At 34.7% G+C, this 22688-nt stretch overlaps 1 protein-coding gene and 1 long non-coding RNA gene across 2 annotated transcripts in view; both read left to right on the plus strand.

Moving 5' to 3' along the window:
- RhoGEF64C (Rho guanine nucleotide exchange factor at 64C) overlaps positions 1-22688 on the plus strand; it is a 516589-nt gene that overhangs the window by 421692 nt on the left and 72209 nt on the right. The gene's annotated exons all lie outside the window — the stretch shown is intronic.
- On the plus strand, positions 5624-6339 carry LOC142236558 (uncharacterized). Its single transcript, XR_012722091.1, has 2 exons — positions 5624-6039; positions 6109-6339. It is a non-coding gene; the product is annotated as an uncharacterized LOC142236558 (long non-coding RNA).

The raw sequence follows: 22688 nt of genomic DNA on the forward strand, positions 1-22688 counted from the left end.
AAGTTTATATTGACCAAATTTTGACCGTATCACCCTTTATATGGGGGCTATACGTAAAAGTGGTCCGATATGGTCAATTTTCAATACCATCCGACCTACATCAATAACAACTACTTGTGCCAAGTTTCAAGGCGACAGCTGATTTCGTTCGGAAGTTAGCGTGATTTCAACAGACGGACGGACGGACGGACATGCTTAGATCGACTCAGAATTTCACCCAATATATATACTTTGTGGGTTCTTAGAGCAATATTTCGATGTGTTACAAACGGAATGACAAAATTAATCCTATGGTGGAGGGTATAATTAATTGGATCAATTAATGTCGTGATTAAATCTGAAAAAAAATTGTGTATTTGGAGGCTGTATTGAAGCATGTAGGTATATAGCCCATCTACTTGCTTGACCTGCCTGCAGACGAAGAACGTGTAAAATTTCCGCACGATTGTTTTATTAATGAAGACTATAGCTTGAGTATAAAACGAATTTATGTTAGTTCTTCGAATTTCGCTATCCTGTGGTGTTGAGTATAAATATGTAAATAACAATTAAAAATTCAAAGGAAAATGTACACCGAAAAAAAAGTTTACTATTGTTTACGAAAAATGAACTAACCCATAGTAAGAATGACCATGATTTGGCGCTAAAGATTTTTTTCATCTAGATAAGTTCATGATTTTCTTATAAATTAGTTCATGTATTGCATCGTATTTTAGTTCATTATTACTATGATGTGGGAAGATTATAGTTAAACTAATTCAAAATATTCCTGCTATCCGGAAAAATTAACAATTTTTTGGGAAACTTGTATTAAGAAATTGGTTTGAAATAAACTGTTTGTCGGTATAATTTTCAAAAAAGTAGAGAAATTGAGGAATCAAAGGTACAACAAGCCTGTATACAACTATGAAATTTTTCGTACAAAACAAGTCAATTTTCTATAACCACCAGTATTTTATTTCAAAAAATTATTATTATATTACACAAAACTATGGCTTATGATATACAATAAAGGCAATATTTTTATTCGTAAGTTGGATGCAGTTACTTGTCGGTAGTTAGTAATTGCTTATTCAAAAGAGTAATATTCTACGTTATTAGGACTAACTAATTAATTTAAATGTCCATGTTTTCTATCCATATGAAAGATATATGCGGCATAAGTTGCTATATTCATTGAATTGTTGTCCAATTTCATCGATTTTGGCTAACTTTTGTTGGGCGGATTTGTCTTATAAGCATCTGAAATTGCAAAGTTATACAAAATATAAGAAAGATATCAATTTTTATCGTACATATTGATTTTTAACTTACGGCTTTCAAGAGTATTTTCTAGAGCCAATAAAGATATCAGTTTAGTTAGCATTAAACAGTAAGAATACTCCAAAAAATTACCATTACAAGGCCTGTCTACCTGCAAGTAAAAATAATTATTTTTAATAAATTGAAATTTTGGTTTTATTAAAAACGGACAAAATACCGTTTATAGAAAAACTTACCACATTGAAAAATCCTTCCAGTAGGTACATTATTAGAATCATATCCATGGACTAATGGGACGTTATTGAAATTATTCTCAGAATATATTTGAAATAAAAAATATAAAATTAGACATAATTTCCACTTTTCAGTAAAGCATTTAGTATTTAAGGTGTATATTAAGTTCAAGTTTAGAGGCTAAAATCGCAATTTTCATGATAAGGTTTCTTTAATAATCCATTATAAAGAAAATAATCTTTATAAAAAACTTGGTTTGGGCTATTCTCCATCAAGTTATATTTAAATTTGTATCGAAGACGTATAATTTTATACTTTTCTTAGTGATTTATTTTTAATTTAATTTTTAAGGAATAAATGTATTTTAATAAACACCAAACCGCACGTACAATTTTGCAAAATTAAATCCACGTGTGCACCTCATAAATGCATCAACATAACTGAATGCAACAATAAAACTCAAAGACACAAAGTCATAAGGGATACATACCGAAAAGAAAAATAACTCCACACACACACACACGATCCCTTTCTGATCTCGCTATTGCAAGAAAACAACTCTCACCACAAAAGATACCAACAACACACAAGGAACATTCCATTGTCTCTAAAATCAAAACAACCAACAACAGCATAAATGACGCAATAACAAACCCAAACAATCATACGAGATATACACAAAATGTCTCTAAAAACTCCCTCACATGATGCACTCACATTTTCCAGTAGCACGTTTATTGATTAGTTGGAATTCTATCTATAAGTTAAGGTAAAATATATACCAAATCTATGAGGAATCTATAAAAAATTATATACACCCGTCAAGGATTATATTAACTACTTTTTATTCTACTTTATCTAAAAAGTTCAATGTGAGGAAAAACACTCCAACTTATAATAAAAAGGGAAATAATCTGTAGGAAGCCATCATACGAATCGGTAATGTCGTTAAGTTAATTTTTACTACAAAATTTTTTTTCATACAAAATTTTTTCTTAGTAAATTGTCCACATTCCGTAGTAAGATTTTTATATTGTCCATGTATTTTTATAATAGAATCAACGATGCATTAACTACTGTGTTGGAAATTTATTTAAGGAAAAATCCTTCCCATTTCATAGTTAGTGAACTAAAAAACATTTACTGAATTTTTATAAGTTTTCCTTTAGCTAAGTTAATTTTCGTTGTGGTTACGAAAAATGAACTATATTACAGTAAATTTGTTGAACTATGTGAAAGTTTAAATGGTCCTTAAATTTACAAGACACTTTTTTTTCTGTGTATTCTACTTGTTTTCATTTTATGTGAGAGAAGTTTATGTGATTTAAAAAAAGTTTCATTTCGTTCGAAAATGGTTTCATTTGATTTGAAAAGGGTTTGATTTGATTTGAATTAAAAACGAATTCATTTCGTTTGCAATGCCTTTTTTAAAAGAACTGTATTTCAATTTTTCACAAATGATCAATCCTAAAATTTAGGTTCGATAATCGTTAATATTAGGCAAATAGTTTTCGCTATGTTGAGGCTCCTCGGTGAAGGTATCACCGACTACTTAGTAAACTGTTTACTTACTTGTTTTACTAATTTATATTCACCCGTCTTCAACTGGCCATCAAATGCCATCCGTAAGTAATTACCATAGTTTCAAAGAGCATAGTTTGATGTATGAACAAATTTATTACACAGCATGGTTCATGCTGTAATTTCTCCTCTGTCCTCAACACAGCAGGATACTATGAAATATTCCAATTTTTTATGAAAAATTTTCCTATACGAATTCTTTCTTCTCTACACACATGAACAAACTGGCCGGCATACACATGCACAATGAATTCGTGAGTGTAGTTAGTCCTATATTGTTTGTCTAACGAGTTTTTATATTGTTTATAATCATTTTGTTAAGATTCCACATTGATTCAACGAACGAAAATAGTTTAAACTCATTAGTTTGTTAACTAACATGTTCGGTGGTTATTTTAGTTTGGGTGGATGACTATGGTAGATGGTAGTTTGGCAAAAGTTGATCATATAGAAGAATTTTATCAAAATATTGTTTAGATATTAAGGAGGTTCATAAACGTAAATGCATTAGCTATGAAGCTCATAAACTATAAATCGAATTATCCCTATGACGAATAATAGAATTATTAAACCTCTTTTCTTTTAAAACTGAATGCGGATTGGGCAACAGATAGCGTAGTTTAGAATATACGAATCAGGTAATACTGAAACTATTTTCATGTTGTAACCTTTTACTGTTAGAGTCAAGAAATTTGAAATTTTCATTGAAAGGGATGCAGCGATAAGGACTTCGAATCTCCAAATTCACATTTTATCAATTTCTATCGATAACCGATATCTTCTTCCTTAATATAAAAATGCCGTGATCAATTCCACCAATAGCTTCAAATATCTATTCATGTGAATTTCGAAAATAACTTCAATTCCTTTGGATTTTTTAGAACGATTATCTTATCCTGCTTAATATATTATGAAGGATATGGTTGACAAATAGACACTCAGCTAAAACAATCAGGAAGGCGCAATCGTGTCCGGCTAGTAAGAATATATAACGATTTCCGTCTGTCCATGTATCTGTAATCATATAACACCCTTCAATAATTGCGATATCGCCCTGAAATTTCACACATATTTTGGGTCTGGAGTATCTAGACACATCAATTTTTTCCCGCTTTGCTTGAAGTTGGGTCCAGTGTACCAAATATGGGGTGTATTTGCGCGTAGCCCCAATGTAGGCCAATTTCCCGATGTGATATATTGAGCATTTATATAATGCAGCCCAGATTCTAACAGGCTCCCAATTGTGTTGTTCTTCCTAATTTTTGATTGTCATATTTCTGTAAACCGACATTCCGGTTAAGACTGGTTTACTGAGTAAACCTTTATAAACAAGTATATACGGCCGTAAGTTCGGCCAGGCCGAAGCTTATGTACCCTCCACCATGGATTGCGTAGAAACTTCTTCTAAACACTGCCATCCACAATCGAATTATTTAATTACCTCCTAACACCGTCTTCTAACTTGTATGTAAGTCCATATATATTAAATCAAAAAAGATCGATCAAGTACGTATATAATTCAGTTTGACAAAATTTTCTATAGGCATAAAATTTTGACAAAATTTTCTATGGAAATAAAATTTTCAAAAAATTTTTTATAGAAATAAAATTTTGACAAAATTTTTTATAGAAATAAAATTTTGACAAAATTTTCTTTAGAAATAAAATTTTGACAAAATTTTCTACAGAAATAAAATTTTAACAAAATTTTCTATAGAAATAAAAATTTAACAATAAAGAAACCAGACGAGAGCAGTGATGTTTCGCTGATTCTAATAAGAATAAGTGTTTAGTTATTATAACAGATATCATTACTTCCTGAAGAAGCGATTCAAGGAAATGGCGAAATATTGAAGGAAAATAAAAATACATATAGATCTCAAGCTCGAAAAAAACAGAAAAAAATTTTATTTTAACAAAATTTTCTATAGAAATAAAATTTTGACAAAATTTTCTATAGAAATAAAATTTTGACAAAATTTTCTATAGAAATAAAATTTTGACAAAATTTTCTATAGAAATAAAATTTTGACAAAATTTTCTATAGAAATAAAATTTTGACAAAATTTTCTATAGAAATAAAATTTTAACAAAATTTTCTATAGAAATAAAATTTTGGTACATCAGTTTTTGGCTCGAGTGGCAACTATAGACCGATATGGACCAATTTTTGTATGGTTGTTAGCTAACTAACACGACGTTCCGAATTTGAAACGGATCGGATGAATTTTGCTCCTCCAAGACGCTCCGGAGGTAAAATCTGGAGAACGGTTTATATGGACCAATTTTGGCATGGTTATTAGAGACCATATACCAACATCATGTAGCAAATTTCAGCCGGATCGGATGAAATTTGCTTCTCTTTGAGGCTCTTATATGGGGGCTATATATAATTATGGACCGATGTGGACCAATTTTTGCATGGTTGTTAGAGACCATATACCAACACCATGTACCAAAGTTCAGCCGGATCGGATGAAATATGCTTCTGTTAGAGGCTCCACAAGCCAAATCTAAGGGTCCCTTTATATGGGGGCTATACGTAATAAAGGCCTGCACAAGACGTCTTATAAGACATATCAAGACATTTTTGTCTATTGAGGGTCATTGTTTACTCTCATTTGTTCCCGCAAATCATTGTATTTTTCCCTACACATGAACTATTATCTTGTGTGTACAAATACAAAAACTCACGCCAAACACTATTTACATATTCAGCATTTGCAAACTTACACACATCTCGCGTATTTGCAAGTTTTATATGGTGTACCTATTGTATTTCCATCTCCACGCTAGTAAAATGTATAAAACCACCACCATTTGTTTGGAGTTGTGAGTAAGTGAGAGAAGGAGAAACTGAGAAGCAGAAGAGAGCAATATAATGTCAAGTAGGGATGCCATATCACAATAAAACGAATGCTTTTATAGCTGAAAGCAGGGAGATTGATGGTAATTGCGGTGGTAATCAAATTCCTAAATATTTTTTGGTTTAAACTGGTAATATTACTACTAATAACTGACTATTTTCAGACTATTGCACCAGCAACTAACAATGAAAATATAACGGTTCACATATGAATTCTCTCCATTAGTGTTACCGCCTATTTTGCCGCTGCATGTAAATATAAAACTCCAAAATCGCAATATTTTCAATAAGCATAGAAAAGACAACCATATTATGTTATTTGAATTTTGATATATAACATAGGTACCTTTATGTTTAAATAACTAATAAACCAACATTCGTTATTTTTAAATTAAGTTTCTTTGCATTTCGATTAATAACATTTAATTAAAGGAGGTGATTCAGAGTCGATCGGTATATATTTTATGGGGTCTAAAATCAATATTTCTGGTAGGCACATTTTTTGTTTTTGTTGTTATTATACCCTGACCACTATTTAGGGTATAAAAATGAATGTAATTGATCGAAACACAGTCAAAAAATACCACTTTTTCTTCCTACAAGTTGGCAACTCTGACTAACAAATGCACCACAAAAGCATAGCAAAGCAAAAAGATGAATCTCTAGGAATACTCGGTCGCTATGCTTCGTGTCCCGAGTATTTGATGTTGTTTTGTGTTATTTATTCATTATCGATGAATGTGTTTATGCATTTTGCCTTTGCAAAGAGAGTATTTGAGTTTGCGGGATCAGGGCAAATATTGGAAGTACGAGTATTTGTTGAAATAAATACACACTATGTTTAATTTGCTCAGAGCTTCTTCGGTTACAAATACTATTTGTACTCTCATTTATACTCTCATGTCTTGACTTTGGCCGTAAACACCATTTGGTATTTGCCTGCCAAATACATTTGTGCAGGCCTCTAATACGTAAAAGTGGACCGATATGGCCCATTTGCAACACCATCCGACCTACATCAATAGCAACTGCAAAGTTTCAAGTCGATAGCTTGTTTCGTTCGGAAGTTAGCGTGATTTCAACAGACGGATGGACGGACATGCTTATATCGACTCAGAATTTCACCACGACCCAGAGTATATATACTTTATGGGGTCTTAGAGCAATATTTCGATGTGTTACAAACGGAATGACAAAGTTAATATACCCCCATCCTATGGTGGAAGGTATAACAACAGGACATTTTACCTTATGTAACCCACATTTGCAATTGTATTATTTCAAAATTTCATAATTATTGCAAGGATGTTTTTTATGAAATATGAAAAATCCAACCTTTATTAAGATAGTTACTTTAATTTCAAATTTATACCTCATACACATTAGGCTCGAAATCTATTAAAAGTGGATTTGAAATCCCTTAATGACAGTTGAAATCTAGTTAAACTGGATTTAGGAAGTGCAACGTGAATGAGGTATGAGATCATAGTGTTTCCCTTTTGGGTATATTGATCGAACATGTGCATATAGTGACCCCGTTTAACGATGGTGAAGTCGAAATAAGTTTCTTTCATTTCGAAACAGTTTCTTAATTTTACAAAAAAATCCCACTATATTAATAGTTTTCTTCCGTAAACTATTCCGGAAGAGACTATCTGAACCATTGTAAAAGTTTTTTGTATTACAAAATATTTCATATTTTCTGGGTTGATGTAAGAGATCAAAATAATATACTTTTTTAGTTGTCCCGATAGCGCCTTATAACCGTAGATTTAGACGATTTCTAATTTATTCAAATGTCTAAATGTAGGTCACATCAAAACTTTTGACCGTATTGATCCTCCGATGGGTGGTAAGGACCCTGTGGAAGTTTTTGAAGTTTATAGCTACCTGCACTATTTAGTACAGGAAGTGATAAACCATCTTATTTGAGATCATATAAACGACAGATTTATGCATGTATAAAATTCCAAAAAGTCCACAGGGGCCTTATCACCCATAGGAGGGTTAACAGGAAATATTTTAGTTATAGTTTTTCTTTTTTTTGTGTAAGCACCCCTAATATTCATCTCACAATATCCTTTGATAAGGAACACGTTAACTCCAGACGACATCTCAAATCTATGAGAAAATGTTCTCGACATGGCTGGATGCAAAGACAATAAACTCTAGGAAGATAGGAAATTGGCTACTGAGGAGATCAAACCATTTACCGTGTTAGTTTCATACTCGAACCAAACGCGCACGGACGAAAAAGACTATTTTTCATATGTTTGGGTGTAAAAATTATATGTTTGGAACTCAAATATTTTTAAGTGCAAGCATATAATGTTCATAAACTAGCATAACATGTTTGGGACATATATGTTAATATGTTAGAACATATTATGTTTGGGACATAAAATTTATGTGAATATAATATGCTTGGATGCAAACATATATTAATTTAGAAATAGATTATACACATATATGTGTTTAGAAAGAGGGACATAAAGTGTATGCTGGAAGTAAAATAATGAAAGTAACCAATTGGCGCCGTAGAAATATTTATTTATTTGTTTATTCAGCTATGGTAAGCCAGATTCAAGATAAATTCAATACAATAAGTTTATAATTACATTAAAGTTAAAAAAAATACGGACCAGAAAAAAAAGAAGTGAGGATAAAAAAACTGGGTTTTATGAACAAAATAGATAGATTCAACTTCTTTAAAATGTGACTATTACAACCAGAAAAAAAGAAGTTAAGAAGAAAAAAAACTGGTGTACGTTGGCATAATAACGGAACAAGCAGGAACAAAAAAATGTAAGCCGGTGACAGGAACAATTGAAGTGATCAGATTACAGGAAATCGGTGAGACGACAATCAGGAAACAGTAAATAGAAGAGACACATAATATATACACAAAGAAATATACACACAAAGAAAATTGCATTAAAGATCGGAAGAATACTATGTGTGAATATAAGCAAGTATAAATTTACAAAGTTGAAGTAAACATATATATGTTGTGATATAAGACTTCGCCAAAAATTGTATATGTTTAAGTAAAAATATTAAAATTAGTATTCGGAGAGAAAATTCATTCGGAACCAAGACATAAGACATTTGAAAACAAGTATATACGGCCGTAAGTTCGGCCAGGCCGAAGCTTATGTACCCTCCATCATGGATTGCGTAGAAACTTCTTCTAAACACTGCCATCCACAATCGAATTACTTAAGTTGCCGCAACGCTTGCCAAGGTATCTTAAAACCTCCTAAAACCATCTTCTAAATTGTATGTAAGTCCATACGTGGTATATATTAAATCAAAAAAGATCGATCCAATACGTATATAATTCAGTTGGACAAAGTAGACATACAATTTTGACAAAATTTTCTACAGAAATAACATTTTAACAAAATTTTCTATAGAAATAAAATTTTCACAAAATTTTCTATAGAAATAAACATTTTGACAAAATTTTCTATAGAAAGAAAATTTTGACAAAAATTTCTACAGAAATAAAATTTTCTATAGAAATAAACTTTTGACAAAATATTCTATAGAAATAAAATCTTGGTAGATTATTTTTGGCTCGAGTGGCAACCATGATTATAAACCGAATAAAATTTGAACAAAATTTTCTATAGAAATAAAATTTTGACAAAATTTTCTATAGACATAAAATTTTGACAATGATGAAAATTTTATTATGAACCGAATAAAATTTTAACAAAATTTTCTCTAGAAATAAAATTTTGACAAAATTTTCTATAGAAATAAAATTTTGACAAAATTTTCTATATAAATAAAATTTTGGCATAAATAAAATTTTGGATTATTTTTGGCTCTAGTGGCAACCATGATTATGAACCGATATGGACCAATTTTTGTGTGATTGAACCAATGTTGGTATGGTTGTTAGCGACCATTTACTAACACCACGTACCAAATTTCAACCGGATCGGATGAATTTTGCTCCTCTAAGAGGCTCCGGAAGTCTAATCTGGGGATGAGCTTATATGGGGGCTATATATAATTATGGACCGATATGGACCAATTTTGGCATGATTGTTAGAGACCATATAAAGGGTGATTTGTTAAGAGCTTGATAACTTTTTTTTTTTTAAAAACGCATAAAATTTGCAAAATCTCATCGGTTCTTTATTTGAAACGTTAGATTGGTCCATGACATTTACTTTTTGAATATAATTTCATTTAAATGTTGACCGCGGCTGCGTCTTAGGTGGTCCATTCGGAAAGTCCAATTTTGGGCAACTTTTTCGAGCATTTCGGCCGGAATAGCCCGAATTTCTTCGGAAATGTTGTCTTCCAAAGCTGGAATAGTTGCTGGCTTATTTCTGTAGACTTTAGACTTGACGTAGCCCCACAAAAAATAGTCTAAAGGCGTCAAATCGCATGATCTTGGTGGCCAACTTACCGGTCCATTTCTTGAGATGAATTGTTCTCCGAAGTTTTCCCTCAAAATGGCCATAGAATCGCGAGCTGTGTGGCATGTAGCGCCATCTTGTTGAAACCACATGTCAACCAAGTTCAGTTCTTCCATTTTTGGCAACAAAAAGTTTGTTAGCATCGAACGATAGCGATCGCCATTCACCGTAACGTTGCGTCCAACAGCATCTTTGAAAAAATACGGTCCAATGATTCCACCAGCGTACAAACCACACCAAACAGTGCATTTTTCGGGATGCATGGGCAGTTCTTGAACGGCTTCTGGCTGCTCTTCACTCCAAATGCGGCAATTTTGCTTATTTACGTAGCCATTCAACCAGAAATGAGCCTCATCGCTGAACAAAATTTGTCGATAAACACATTTCGAACCGAACACTGATTTTGGTAATAAAATTCAATGATTTGCAAGCGTTGCTCGTTAGTAAGTCTATTCATGATGAAATGTCAAAGCATACTGAGCATCTTTCTCTTTGACACCATGTCTGAAATCCCACGTGATCTGTCAAATACTAATGCATGAAAATCCTAACCTCAAAAGAATCACCCTTTACTAACACCACGTACCAAATTTCAATCGGATCGGATGAAATTTGCTTCTCTTAGAGGCTCCGCAGGCCAAATCGGGGGATCGGTTTATATGGGGGCTATATATAATTATGGACCAAGTGGACCAATTTGTGCATGGTTGTTAGAGACCATATACTAACACCATATACCAAATTTCAGCCGGATCGGATGAAATTTGGTTCTCTTAGAGGCTCCGAAAGCCAAATCGGGGGATCGGTTTATATGGGGGCTATTTGTAATTATGGACCGATATGGACCAATTTTTGCATGGTCATTAGAGACCGTATACTTACACCATGTACCAAATTTCAGCCGGATCGGATGAAATTTGCTTCTCTTAGAGCAATCGCAAACCAAATTTGGGAGTGCGTTTATATGGGAGCTATACGTAAAAGTGGACCGATATGGACCAATTTTTGCATGGTTGTTAGAGACCATATATGAACACCATGTACTAAATTTCAGCCGGATCGGAATAAATTTGCTTCTCTTAGAGCAATCGCAAGCCAAATTTGGGGGTTCGTTTATATGGGGGCTATACGTAAAAGTGGACCGATATGACCCATTTGCAATACCATCCGACCTACATCAATAACAACTGCTTGTGCCAAGTTTCAAGTCGATAGCTTGTTTCGTTCGAAAGTTAGCGTGGTTTCAACAGACGGACGGACGGACTGCCGGACGGATATGCTCAGATCGACTCAGAATTTCACCACGACCCAGAATATATATACTTTATGGGGTCTTAAAGCAATATTTCGATGTGTTACAAACGGAATGACAAAGTTAATATACCCCCATCCTATGGTGAAGGGTATAAAAAAAAATTATAAAATTGAATAATTTCTTCTACAATGTTTGTATTACAGAAAAAGGTGCTAAGAACTATAAAAAAAATCGTGGAAGTGAGAAAAATGTGAGGGAATATACAATTAGGCAGAAAAAAATTGTTGAGCACAATCTTTTTTGGGAGAAAATTCTGCTAAGCATATAATATTTTTGGGTTCAAAATGTTTCCAAACATATTATATGTTCACATAATAAGATATAGTTTTTTGGAAGACAACATTATTGAATATGGATGGAAAAATACCTAATGTTTGGAACTTAGACTACCCAAAAATATTATATTGTTTAGACCAATATGCTTTCAAACATATTATATATTGGAAGAAATGAAATTATATAAATGTTTGGCCAATACCCAAAAATGTATAAATGCTTGAAGCAAAATGTGTTTGGGAGTATATGTTACAGAAGCGATTTTTTTTGAGGGTGCGTATACGACAAGTATTGACATAGCATTAAAATGCAAATAAAAAGAAATTAATTGCACGAAATAAATTTCCTTAAACTGAAAATGTAATTTTTTTTTGTTGTTCCGTAAAATTTAACATTGTTTCATTAAGAAAATTACGTTTTTCATTTAAAAAATAAAAACGAAAAACAAATAAAAAAATTACAAACATGTATTGAAATACATTTACATAATTAATACAACATTTGGTATGACGCAAGCCATTTTCCCATCTTTCTAGAGTTTATTGTCTGGCTGTGGCTGGATGAACATAGTCATTCTTATGTCAATCCATGTATGTGTGTATGTGTCTTTGTCTGCATCAAGTATTTAATCAAATCCTTGCATAAAGCTAAAAGTCCTTCCCAAAAGTGAATTCATGTAATTTGGACAAGTAAGGCAAAATGAGAACAACAGAAGTCTCAAACTCATTAGAAACTATTTTGCCTTAGCATAACTTTCAATCAGAAGATTTTAAATGGACCCTTTCAACCCACAGATCCATGTGTCAAAACGTATGATATAGAACACATCACCTGCTGGCACACGGCATGTGAATTTTAGACATTATGAAAGAGACTAAATGAATTTCTAGAATAATGAAAATTTGAGAATAATTTTGCACATAAATGAAAAACAAATAACTATAGTTAATTGGTTGGCATCACTCTGTGGTAAAAGGATATACATGCTATATGTGCTATACGTCGACAATTTGGAATTGAGGTATTTTTGTCCATATGCAACAAACAAAAATCATGGAAATGTACTTTGTCGTTCAAACAAATAAGAAAGTTTTTACAATTTAGGCCCGTCCTGGATAAATGCGATACTAGAGGAACTTAGCCAGCAACATCATTGGAATCATGACCGAGCACCTAGAGTTTAGGGCCAGAGAAGCACTGTAGGTACAAAATATATAAGCAATAATAAAATCTCAATTGAATTTAAAATACCAAACTAGAGGGTGATTTTTTTAGCTTTTTGCTGTTGTAGCCCCTGGGAATTAATGTATGAAAACAATTAGGTAGAAGAAAGACAAAACAAATTATTAGGATTAGACATACAAGCTTCTACATCCTGTTCGAAGAATCGAGCTGGATCTATTGGATGAATCCAGAGTGAAGTAGGAGTCTGGTCTGTTGGTTTCGCAGGACACGCGAAGAGATGCTTCGTAATTTGAGACGATTTCCACAATTCGGTCAAACATCTTGAATTGCCGGGTTAAGAAGAGAGGGGCACCTGGAGATGCTAGATCTTAGCTGAGATAGCACCGACCTTGTCTCTCTAGGCAACCGTCTCTTGTCATCGCTAATAGATGGTGGTCTTCTCCATAGTACAACGCTGCACTGGTAGGAATCTCTAGTCTCCTGAACAGCTGTGTGTGCCTCCCTCAATGCCGTCCATATTCCCTCATTACTGTCGTCATCGATCAAATGGTTAATTGACCTATATCTCTCCTAAAATCGAACCGAATGGGCTTGGCTCGTTCGGTTGATATTCTTTTGCATTTGGCATGGTTTGGGTGGTTTATCCCTCTGCATCTTATCAAGTACTGCTGGGTGAAGAGGTCGCAGTGTGACATCGCTGATAGCATTTTGGACTCATGTTGCCGATGCTGTTCTGGTGTTTTCGAATGACATCCAGTGGCAAACCGCAATTCAGTACTTTGAATTATTTGAATATTTATCCATTGGGTATCGCTAATACTGGAAATCCAAACAAGGGCCGCATAATGGAGAAGGGGCCGACCATAAGACTCGTATGTTTTCTGTATCGTCTCTTTAGTTTTCCCCAGGTGCTACCAAACAATGCCTTCAGGATCTTGTTTATGCTCCCAACGTTTTTAGCTACCATTTCCGCGTGCCTTCTAAAGAGGAATAGACTTCCAACACACACCACAACAAGAATCTTGGATATCTTGTATGTGAGGATACTCTGGCCACGGATAATGTAGACCAACACTTAAATTCCTTGGTGGACGTAACAAACCAGGAAATATTGCTTTGACAACATGTGATTGTGTCTACGCACTATAAGGATCTTGGTCTCCACATAAAGGTGAACCAGAGGTGTGCTGCTGAGATATTCTATCGCAGTTCTAAGGTGTTTACACTGGTGCTGCATAGTTTACTAGTGACTGACCAATTGCCTTATAGGTAGTAAAAAAAGTTTCTTAGTCTGCACCCCAAGTTCTACTGGCTATTGATAGGAGACCCATGTTTCTACCGCGGAGCTTGTCGCATGGCCAGATGACTTGAAAAGGCTGACTGTGATTGTGGTTGTGACTGTGGCTTGGTTGTGACCCCGAGAGTCTTGGGGTAATTTACGATAGAAATTGTTTCGCCATCGACTCTGATATCCAACTGCCTGCGTACTTCTGCCGTCCATGTATAGAATTTGGTGGCAGATATCCTCATATTTCTAGCAGTGAAATAACTGGTAAAATCAGCAACGTAGAAGTTAAATCGATCTCATAGCTCATCAACGCACGTTTCGTGTTTTGTTTTATTGTCCGAGAGTATTTTATCTTGTTATGATCGCTATTAACGGCCTCACCGTTTTTGTTTGATTGCAGTCCGCAGCCTCCGTCCCCTCCATAAGTCTTCTTTAGCCATTACATCTGCTTCTTCATTTCCTATGATGCCATATTGTTCAGATACCCAGCACAGAGTTATATTATGCAATTCAGTGAGAACCGTAAGATCTCTATGACATCGGCTTAGAAGGGATAAACCACCGCTAAAATACTTTTTGGTATGTGATCGAAACTGGGATTGGAAGTGACATAGATAGTCAGTATGGGAGATACTGGCCACACATGTCACTATTGAACCAATGACCCTTTATATGCAAGGCGGGCATGGTAACCATAGCATCATGTTGGCAATGCCTTATATCCTTAGCGTTTAAATGGGATATCAGCATGTTCCACCATAGTCAAGGAGCAATAAAGGCCCCTGGCAATGCAAACATCAAGTCAAATGTGCATTGCGAGGGGCCTTCATTGCTCCTTCACTATCGTTGAACGTGCTGATATCGCATCTCGGTTGTAAAAAGGAGGTCCTGTATCATTGAGCTAAACAAGAAATTGGGCAACATTCAGTGACAGAACTGTGGCACCACAATGAACTGAATAGTCTAAATAAGTGTGTAAATATAATCATAGCGATAAGCGGCAAAAATTTCCACATTTCTTGTTTCCACCTTTCTTATTGAATATTGGAGATGAATAAAAACATAGAATATCTTTTTATTTGTTGAGTTATTTTAAGATAAAAGATTGTCCACGTGGCCAGGCAACAACGAAGCCTAATAGAATTTGATAAGCGATGGCAACACTATACCATTTTCCGCCAAGGAATTAGAATAAATTTGAATTTGGCGACACGCGTCACGGTATTCCGTCGCGGATTTTGAGCTTCCCATAAGAAATACACGTAAGTAAGTGATCGCCTACCGCCATGATTATGTTTACAAACTAAGCCTGAAATAACGGGCTTCCACTCTCAGCTGTCCTGGTGATATTTGAATCTGAAAATCTGAAATCTTCTCTAAGTGGTTTCACCGTAATCACAATGGACTGAATAGTCTATGTAACCCTAAAATAACGGGCTTCCACTATATCTAAACCCTACATAAAAGATCTAGCATGTGTGTCTACTATATACAAACTTGCAAAGTTATAGGAAAAAAAACATTTGGAACCACTGCGCGTAGCTTGACTAGATATTTATCTATATATGGCTAATGTGTCGACTTTAAATTTATTTCAGCTAATGCTTCCTATCTCAGGCGCCTTAAGAAAGATACGCAGAGATTCCCTTAATGTCATATTGCATATATTTCCTTTAGCATATACTGACCGAATAGTCAGTTGCAACAATCAAATTAAATTGATTAATTTTACCTTTTCAATGACACACACAATTTTATGAGTTCAATCTCACGATTTCTAAGGTATAAGCAATATTTTCACAGAATAAAAATAAAATTAAATCTGTTACTTCAATATTATTGCACTGTTAATATTTATTTGTCAGTAGTATTATTAATTATTGTTTGCTGTATTTAATGACAATAAACAAACACTACAAGATTCAAAAAACAAGTATATACAGCACTAAGTTCGGCCGGGCCGAATCTTAAATACCCACCACCATGAACCAAATATTAGGGTTTCCTTTGAAATTTCTGGAGGGCTTGAGGGCACTTCCCGAAGATAAATTTAAAGATTTCATCTATGAGGACTATATCAGATTCTGGATTTATAAGAACCATTTTTTTTTTAGTTTTAGAGGAATCATTAACATCTCTTGTAAGTGTGCAAGAAAATTATAAAATAACGTCTTGATTTTAAATCTTAAATCTGTAGAAGTAAAATCTGGAAATTTTACATTGAGTTTCAAGCAATTTTCATGATCAGTGCGCATTCTTCGCCCTCAAAAAGTGAAGTCGGTCTATATGGAGGCATTACCAAATGGACCGATAAAAACTTAATCCGATACACGTTTTTGTGAGCCTAAAATACCAGAATATTTACAACTTCAGGCAAATCAGATAAAACTACGGTTTCCCAAGAAGATAAATCGGGAGATCGTTCTTATGGGGGCTATACTAAAATATGGACCGATACTCACCGTTTTCGGCACACCTCTTTATGACCCGAAAATACCTCTAGATTTCCAATTTCAGGCAAATAGGATAAAAACTTCGGATTCTAGAAGCCCAAGAAGTAAAATCGCGAAATCGGTCTATATGGGGGCTATACCAAAATATGGACCGATACTCACCATTTTCGGCACACTTCTTTATGGTCCTAAAATACCTCCAGATTTCCAATTTCAGACAAATTGGATAAAAACTACGGTTTCTATAAGCCCAAGACCCCAAATCGGGAGGACGTTTTATATGGGGACCATACCAAAACATGGACTGATACCCACAATTTTTGGCACACGTATTTGTGGTTCTACAATACCTCTAGATTTCCAATTTCAGGTAAATTGAATAAAAACTGCGGTTTCTATAAGCCCAAGAAGTAAAATCGGGAGATCGGTCTATATGGGGGCTATACCCAAATATGGACCGATACTCACAATTTTTGGCACACGTATTTGTGGTCCTACAATACCCCGAGATTTCCAATTTCAGGTAAATTGAATAAAAACTGCGGTTTCTATAAGCCCAAGAAGTAAAATCGGGATATCGGTCTCTATGGGGGCTATACCAAAACATGGACCGATACTCACCATTTGTGGCACACCTCTTTATGGTCCTAAAATACCTATAAATTTCCAAGTTCAGGTAAATTGGATACAAACTACGGCTTCTATAAGCCCAAGACCCAAAAGCGGGAGGCCGGTTTATATGGAGACCATATCAAAACATGGACCGATACTCACCATTTTTGGCACACCTCTTTACAGTTCTAAAGTACCTCTCGATTTCAAATTTCAAGTAAATTGGATAAAAACTGCGGTTTCTATAAGCCCAAGAAGTAAAATTTGGAGATTGGTCTATATGGGGGCTATACCAAAATATGGACCGATACTCACAATTTTTAGTACGCGTATTTGTGGTCCTACAATATATCTAGATTTCCAATTTCAGGTAAATTTAATAAAAACTGCGGTTTCTATAAGCCCAAGAAGTAAAATCGGGAGATCGGTCTATATGGGGGCTATACCAAAACATGGACCGATACTCACCATTTTTGGCACACCTCTTTATGATCATAAAATACCTCTAGATTTCAAATTTCAGGCAAATTGGATAAAAACTACGATTTCTATAAGCCCAAGACCCCAAATCGGGAGGTCGGTTTATATGGGGACTATATCAAAACCTGGACCGATATATCCCATCTTCGAACTTGACCTGCCTGCAGACAAAAGACGAGTTTGTGCAAAATTTCAGCACGATTGCTTCATTATTGAAGACTGTAGCGTGATTACAACAGACAGACAGACGGACAGACGGACATCGTTATATCGTCTTAGAATTTCTCCCTGATCAAGAATATATATACTTTATATAGTCGGAAATCGATATTTCGATGTGTTACAAACGGAATGACAAACTTATTATACCCCCGTCACCATTCTATGGTGGTGGGTATAATAAAACCAAATACTTCAAATGACAATGAACCTCACATTTCTGTTTGGGATTGTGTTTCGTTTAGATCAAAAGCGAAGCCATTATGGTTGCGATGAGATTGAAGATGTTGGTAGAAAGAACGAAAACACAAAATATCAAATTTTGTGTTAGTTTTTATCCAATTTGCCTGAATATATCTGTTGTAATCACGCTACAGTCTTCAATAATGAAGCAATCGTGCTGAAATTTTGCACAAACTCGTCTTTTGTCTGCAGGCAGGTCAAGTTCGAAGATGGGCTATATCGGTCCAGGTTTTGATATAGTCCTCATATAAACCGACCTCCCGATTTGGGGTCTTGGGCTTATAGAAATCGTAGTTTTTATTCAATTTGCCTGAAGTTTGAAATCTAGAGGTATTTTATGACCATAAAGAGGTGTGCCAAAAATGGTGAGTATCGGTCCATATTTTGGTATAGCCCCCATATAGACCGATCTCCCGATTTTACTTCTTGGGCTTATAGAAACCGCAGTTTTTATTCAATTTACCTGAAATTGGAAATCTAGAGGAATTGCAGGACCACAAATACGTGTGCCAAAAAGTGTGAGTCTCGGTCCTTATTTTGGTATAGCCCCCATATAGACCGATCTCCCGATTTTACTTCTTGGGCTTATAGAAACCGCAGTTTTTATTCAATTTATCTGAAATTGGAAATCTAGAGGTATTGTAGGACCACAAGTACGTGTGCCAAAAATTGTGAGTATTGGTCCATGTTTTGGTATGGTCCCCATATAAAACGACCTCCCGATTTGGGGTCTTGGGCTTATAGAAACCGTATTTTTTATCCAATTTGTCTGAAATTGGAAATCTGGAGGTATTTTAGGACCATAAAGAAGTGTGCCGAAAATGGTGAGTATCGGTCCATATTTTGGTATAGCCCCCATATAGACCGATTTCGCGATTTTACTTCTTGGGCTTCTAGAATCCGAAGTTTTTATCCTATTTGCCTGAAATTGGAAATCTAGAGGTATTTTCGGGTCATAAAGAGGTGTGCCGAAAACGGTGAGTATCGGTCCATATTTTAGTATAGCCCCCATAAGAACGATCTCCCGATTTATCTTCTTGGGAAACCGTAGCTTTTATCTGATTTGCCTGAAATTGTAAATATTCTGGTATTTTAGGCTCACAAAAACGTGTATCGGATTAAGTTTTTATCGGTCCATTTGGTAATGCCTCCATATAGACCGACTTCACTTCTTGAGGGTGAAGAATGCGCACTGATCATGAAAATTGCTTGAAACTCAATGTACAATTTCCAGATTTTACTTCTACAGATTTAAGATTTCAAATCAAGACGTTATTTTATAATTTTCTTGCACACTTACAAGAGATGTTAATGATTCCTCTAAAACTAAAAAAAATGGTTCTAATAAATCCAGAATCTGATATAGTCCTCATAGATGAAATCTTTAAATTTATCTTCGGGAAGTGTCCTCAAGCCCTCCTGATATTTCAAAGGAAACCCTAATATTTGGTTCATGGTGGTGGGTATTTAAGATTCGGCCCGGCCGAACTTAGTGCTGTATATACTTGTTTTTATGATACAAATGACCGCCAAAATATATAAAAATTGGATGTTCTTGTTTTCTATATAGTTTTTTTGTGAGGAATCCTAAACCAAACAAGTATATACGGCCGTAAGTTCGGTCAGGCCGAAGCTTATGTAGCCTCCACCATGAATTGCGTAGAAACTTCTACTGAAGACTGTCACTCACAATACTTGGGTTGCGGTAATATATACCACATAGTCCATAATTAAGTTTAAAATTTCTATAGAAATAAAATTTTGGCAAAATAAAATTTTGACAACATTTTCTATAGAAGTAAAATTTGGAAAAAATTTTCGATAGAAATAAAATTTGGAAAAAATTTTCTATAGAAATAAAATTTTGACAAAATTTTCTATAGAAATAAAATTTGGAAAAATTTTCTATAGAAATAAAATTTTGACAAAATTTTTTATAGATATAAAATTTTGACACAATTTTCTATAGAAATAACATTTTGACAATGTTTTCTATAAAAATAAAATTTTGGTAGATTATTTTTGGCTCGAGTGGCAACCATGATTATGAACCCATATGGACCAATTTTTGTGTGATTGGGGATCGGCTATATATAACTATATATCGATATGGACCAATTTTGGCATGGTTATTAGCGGCCTTATACTAACACCACGTTGCAAATTTCAACTGGATCGGATGAATTTTGCTCCTCCAAGAGGCTCCGGAGATCAAATCTGGGGAACGGTTTATATGGGGGCTATATATAATTATGGACCAATTCTTGCGTGTTTGTTAGAGACCACATTCTAACACCACGTTCCAAATTTCAACCGGATCGGATGAATTTTGCTCCTCCAAGAGGCTCCGGAGGACAAATCTGGGAATCGATTTATATGGAGGCTATATAAAATTATGGACCGATATGGACCAATTCTTGCATCGTTGTTAGAGACCATATACTAACACGACGTACCAAATTTCAGCCGGATAGGATGAAATTTGCTTCTCTTAGAGCAATCGCGACCCAAATTGGGGGGGGGGGGGTTCGTTTATATGGGGGCTATACGTAAAAGTGGACCGATATGGCCCATTTGCAATACCATCCGACCTACATTAAACTACTTGTGCCAAGTTTCAAGTGGATAGCTTGTTTCGTTCGGAAGTTAGCGTGATTTCAACAGACGGACGGACGGACTGCCGGACGGACATGCTCAGATCGACTCAGAATTTAACCACGACCCAGAATATATATACTTTATGGGGTCATAGAGCAATATTTCGATGTGTTACAAACAGAATGACAAAGTTAATATACCCCCATCCTATGGTGGAGGGTATACAAATTATAAGCAAGCAATAATTTTCGGAAATTATGAAATTTTATTCCAATCGTAAACACCATAGTAGCACAATGTGGTTAGTTTTGTCCGACTGTAGCTCTCTCTCTGCCTTGTTTGTATTGTCCTTTAATTCATTATAGTTTAATTCCTTAAATAATGCAGAAGTTTGCTTCTCTAGGATGCTGGAGTTTATTATGCTTTTCCATTGAATGCTTTCAAACTGAACATTCACCAAAAGTTCAACTATGTTCTTCCCCTAAAATAGTTTCCAATTTAGTTTATCGTAAGTTCCAGCAACTTTGATCCTTATTTTGGATTAAACAATGCGGCAGTTCTCCGAGGGGATAATTTCAGTTATACTATTTGCTTTCAAAGTGGTCAAATTATAGTTTTGACCACATATTTAAACACTTGAGGAAATGCAATGTTATTATGTTCAAGGCGTGTCATGGATTGTTTAATTTGGCACCACCTCTTTCCAGAATCACCTCCAACTTTGTTCAGCAAGAATAGCAAGAAAATTCCAAACTTTCGACATTTATCAAAAAATGTTTATCAGTTGAGGTTTTTGTTGGCGTTGCTTGTGTGTGTGTTTCCTTCTATGCTGTCACATGGCCATGAAGTGCACTTGGATGGTTCTCACAATGCATGCCCATGCAAGTTTGGTCACTCGTATCAAAAAAAAAAAAAAAAACAACGAAAACAGGGGAGAAAAAAAACGAAACGCAAACTCGAGTTAGAAAACTTTGGTTGTTCGGGGAACAACAAAATCAGTACCATCAGCATGGATGGAATAAAGAAAATTGAGTTAGAAAAACTTTTGGCCACCACACACTGACAACAATTCGACACAACGACAAGTGCTACTAGAGGACACCTTAAGAAATACCACACTCCAAAGACAATCCAACTAAGCAATTGTACCTCCCAAACACAATACACAAAAGTGACAGGAGCGACAACAGTTGCAATTGCTGCTGCACTTGCAGCTGTGACAAAGGAGACAACAATGAGCATTGAGAAAACTACTCGTAAGGATATGAAAAACAACTGTCCTAGCGTTAGAGCAGTAAAGTTTTGTTTTACGATAGTGTCTACGATTAGGAAACATTTTATTTGAAAGAAATTTTCTTAAAGAACGTTGGTTAGATAGGTATTCATACCTACACAGAACCGAACATTTGTGTTATTCTATTCTATAGACACATAATTCGAAGATCCGAATCAAATATTTATGAATTTTTCTATAATAAAATTGTACAATGTCCTGAATAGTATTGTTGTTTTTTTTTCTTTGGTTGGATTGACTATTTAACATCACACCCCTAATAGGGACTGTAATCAAAAGTCGAATTTTCGACTCTTTATACTTTGCGCCACACTGTGGAACAGGGTATTATAAATTAGTTTATAT

The sequence above is a fragment of the Haematobia irritans genome, chromosome 4 (genome assembly GCF_050003625.1).
Source record: "Haematobia irritans isolate KBUSLIRL chromosome 4, ASM5000362v1, whole genome shotgun sequence".
Classification (NCBI taxonomy): Eukaryota; Metazoa; Arthropoda; class Insecta; order Diptera; family Muscidae; genus Haematobia; species Haematobia irritans.